This window comes from Lampetra planeri, chromosome 30 (genome assembly GCF_965212315.1).
Source record: "Lampetra planeri chromosome 30, kcLamPlan1.2.h2, whole genome shotgun sequence".
Lineage (NCBI taxonomy): Eukaryota > Metazoa > Chordata > Hyperoartia > Petromyzontiformes > Petromyzontidae > Lampetra > Lampetra planeri.
In genome coordinates this window covers 10,276,724-10,281,128 of record NC_136136.1, presented here as the reverse complement: position 1 = coordinate 10,281,128, position 4,405 = coordinate 10,276,724, and positions in this window count along the sequence as shown.

The following is a 4,405-nucleotide window of genomic DNA, read 5'->3' as shown; positions in this document are numbered from 1 at the left end:
CCGACGTCCGCACCTGCATCCCCCACGGCCCCCCCCCCCCCCCCCCCGGGGGCCGAGTGCTATAAAAGGTGGTGAGCCGGAGGGCTCGAGGTCGAGTGTTAGCTTTAACCAGCGAAGAGTGAAGACCAGCTAGAGTAGGCCCCGGAACTCCCCAGGCTCGCTGTCCATGTCAGGACCGGCCAGGGAAAGCCGGTGGCGTGGCCCCGAGAGCCCAGACTGACGTTCTTATAAGAGCCGGTCTGGAGACTCAGGGTGCCGGGATCCCAGCTTGACCAGGGCTGGGATAGATAGCCTCCCCTAGCTCCGTAGTGGAGGACCTGGGCGTAGGCTAGCCGGGTTAGACATTGGGTCTCCCTGTTAGACGGGTGAAGGGGCCGATACCCCTTCAAGTGTTGTGTATCCCCATCTCTGTACATAAGTTGGTGTTAATAAATTAGTGTGCCTCCAACTACGTCGTCCGAGCCTCCTGCATCTTACTACATCTGGTGTCAGAAGTGATCGTTCAACGATGGACACACGAGGGACGACACATACCAGGGAGACGGAGATGGAGGACACCTCGGCCGACTCAGCACCAGAGATGGCCGACGTCGGATCCGAGCAGCCGAGGCCGAGTCCACCCGCGCCGCAACGACAGGAAGGGTGGGGAGCATCGGCTGAGGGACTTCGGCTGGCTCACTCCCGCCTGGCAGAGCTGCTCTACGCGGCGGCCGCCACGTTGGAAGAGATCACGCGGCTGGGGGCTGGAGAGGCTGCACGGGGCAACGGCGGCCGACACGCAGCACCATCGCTATGGTGGGAGCAGAGGGCGGGGCCGACCTGCGTCAGGTGACCGCCGAGTACCAAGCAGAAGCCGCAACGTCATCAACACCGGCCAGCGCGTCGCCAACGGAGCGACTGGTGATGCCATGCGCTCGGCCCGCCCACACTGTACCGAGTGCCGGGAACGACGGGACGCGATACACGACCACGGACGTCGCATTACAGCAGCGACTATCGCCTCTCAAAGAGTTCGTGGGCGCGGACGGGGACTGGGGTGGCTTCAAGAGACAGTTCCTCGCTCATCAGGAGATGGCGAATTGGACGGACAACGAAGCACTACGCGCGTTGCCGGTGATGCTGGACAACGACGCCCTGGCTACCCTCACCTCGGCGCCTAAGGAAAGCGCGCCACGCTGCAGTTGGCGCTGCAGCTTCTGTCTGCTGTCTACGGCCCGCCTTCGGACTGCAGGCAGCTGTTCCACGATCGCCATCGGAGCGCCAACGAATCGCCTCTGGCTTTCCGGACGGCTCTCCTGGACCTGGCGAAGGCAGCTTTTCCACGGATGGACGAGGAGGGAGTGGACGCCATGGTGGCGGAAAAGCTGTTGCAACTCGCGGACGAGTTGGACGTTGCCGTCTTGGCACAAGACGACACAGAGATGTCTTCCTTGCTGGTTGCGCGCCACATCTACGCGGGCTTGCGGTCCCTGCATCGCAAGGCCGGCAAGGGGGTGGCCGTCCATGCCATGGCGGCTACCACCCTCCCATCGGAGGAGGTCTGCGGGGTGGAGCGGCCGGGGGAGTGGAGATCTGCGGGACCACAGGCTCGGAACGGACCGAGCCGCCAGGAGCAGCCCAGGCCATCTGGGGCGCTCACACGCTGCTACAACTGTGGCCTTCAGGGCCACGTGGCTTCAGGATGCCGGGCTCCTCGACGGCGCGGAGCGACGCCTCATCCGGACGCCGCGCCGCCTCCACCCAAGCTCCAGCAGAGAAATACGGCGAGTCGTGGCACCTCACACGTTTGGCCTATGCACACATCTGTCACACACTCACTCGCTGAAACGAACAGGGCTCGCAAATCGCCGGGTGTTGCGTCGGAGTGTTCCGAAATGCGGCGAGCGCTCCAACCGGGCCAGTGATCGGAGCTCACCCATCGTGGCGTTGCCGCGTCGGCGGGGTCGTCGGTCGTGGTCGGTCACATTGATGGGGTTGAGGTGCGGGTTTTAATTGACACGGGAGCATCGGCGACCATTATATCTGATTTGATTTATAACATCCTCCCCGTTCAAAGCCGTCCTTTGCTCCCCGTTGACGTGCCATGCTATGCTGCTAACGGGGGCTCGCTGGGCATCATTGGGCAGATCCGCGCGAAAATTTGCATTGGGGACATCAAATTACCCGGGCCGGTATTGGTTTCCTCCTCGCTAGCGGTTCTGTGCCTGTTGGGGATGGATTTCTTGGCCAAAATGCCTATCCATATATTGATCGACCAGGGGTGCATCGAACTCCCGTCGGGCCGACGTATAATGTTTTTGTCTTCCCCCGCCACGGAGCGTTGGGCATTTGCGATGGTGCAGGCGCTCATGGCGAGGACTGTACGCGTACCCCCGGGAGCTCAGATGCTCGTCCCTCTTAGGTTGCGTCGGCCGTTTTCTAAGGGGGTTGCGGATCGGGGGGTCTTGTTGGGACCATCTCGAGCCGGGGTCAATGGACCCGATTTGCTAGCGGCTCAGACCTTGGTAAAAGGGGACGGGGACCCCTTCATTGCAGTCCTTAATGTGGGATCGCGAACGGCCGTGGTTCCTCAAGGGACCGTGCTTGCACACGCGATGCCGGCACCCGGTGAGGAACCGCTCGTGGGTCAGGTGAGCACCAATCCTCCGTCGCGACCGCATTCGGACCGTGATGACGGATGGCTGGATGCGCTTTGCGCGGGATCAGTGGACCTGTCCGACTCACAGCGTGAGAGGCTGCGAGTTCTCCTGCGGGAGTTTGCCGACGTTTTTAGTCAACACAAATTTGATATTGGTTGTACTAAATTGCTGCGACACCACATTGACACGGGTGACAGCGCGCCAATCCGCCAAAATCCTTTTCGGTTGAGTCCCGCTGAAAAGGATCATGTCAAATCGGCCGTTGACGACATGCTAGCCGCCGATATCATATCCCCTTCCAACAGCCCTTGGGGCGCACCAATCGTTTTAGTGAAAAAACACGACGGCTCACTGCGGTTTTGTGTCGACTTTCGGCGGTTGAACAAAATTTCAGTAGCCGACGCGTACCCGCTTCCTCGAATGGATGAGTCGCTTGATGCCTTAGCGGGGCACGATTCTTTTCCACCTTGGATTTACTTTCTGGATTCTGGCAGCTTCCTCTGGATGATGAATCTAAACCTAAGACTGCTTTCCGTACGCCGCACGCCTTTTCCAATTTAACCGCTTGCTGATGGGGTTACATTCTGCGCCGGCAACTTTTCAGCGGTTAATGGAACTGGTCTTGGCGAGCTTGCAATGGGATTCATGTTTAATTTACTTGGACGATGTCATCGTCTTTAGCAAAACATTCGATGACCACCTCCAGAGGTTGCGTGCTGTTTTCCTCAAAATGCGGGCTGCCAATTTGAAATTCAAACCGCAGAAGTGTCATTTGCTCCGCGAATCGGTGCGGTATTTGGGTCACATTGTTGGACGCTCGGGGATAGCCACTGATCCCGCCAAAACGAAATGTGTCAGCTCCTGGCCGACTCCCACCTCGGTGGGGGAGGTCAGAAGTTTCATTGGGTTCGCGTCGTACTACCCGCGGTTTGTGGCTGACTTAGCTACAATCGCGAAACCCTTGCATGCCTTGACGTCCAAGGGAGTCAAGTTTCGTTGGGGACCGGAGGAGGAGGCTGCTTTTCGCTCCCTCCGGGATGCCCTGGTGGGGGCTCCGCCATTGAGTTATCCGGATTTCTCACAACCCTTCTTGCTCGATACAGATGCAAGCAACACAGGCATTGGGGGCGTGCTTTCGCAGCTCATTGGTGGCGTAGAGCATGTGGTGGCTTACGGTAGTCGGGTGTTGTCTCCGGCGGAACAACGGTACTGCGTTACCCGTCGTGAACTATTGGCGATCGTTTATTTCATTCAGCAGTACCACCCATATCTGTACGGGCGACGTTTCACCGTCCGTACAGATCATGCGGCGCTGCAGTACGCCTTGCGGATTCAACAACCATCGGGACAGTTGTCTCGATGGTTGGAGATTCTCCAAGACTATGATTTTGTCACCACATATCGTAAGGGCGTCCGCCACACGAACGATGATGCTCTGTCGTGGTTACCGCCCACTTCAGAGTGCGCTTGCCTCTTGGGTTCGGGGCATTGTAGACCTCCGAATGTGATTGCTGATTCGGTCCTTGCGGCCGCCGCCAATGCGCCTTCAACTTCGGGTCCTATCGAGCAAGAAGGGAGGGATTCCTTGCTGGGGTTGTCCGTGGCGGAGTGGGGACGCCTCCAAATGGAGGACACCTCCCTCCTCGCTTTGCGCCGTCGCATCAGTGGGGTTGGTCAGGGGGCGGCGAACGTTGACTCGTGGGGGTTGTTCCAGGGGCTTTTAATGCACTGGGACGGGAGATCCCTCCGCCAACGGCTGGTGGTGC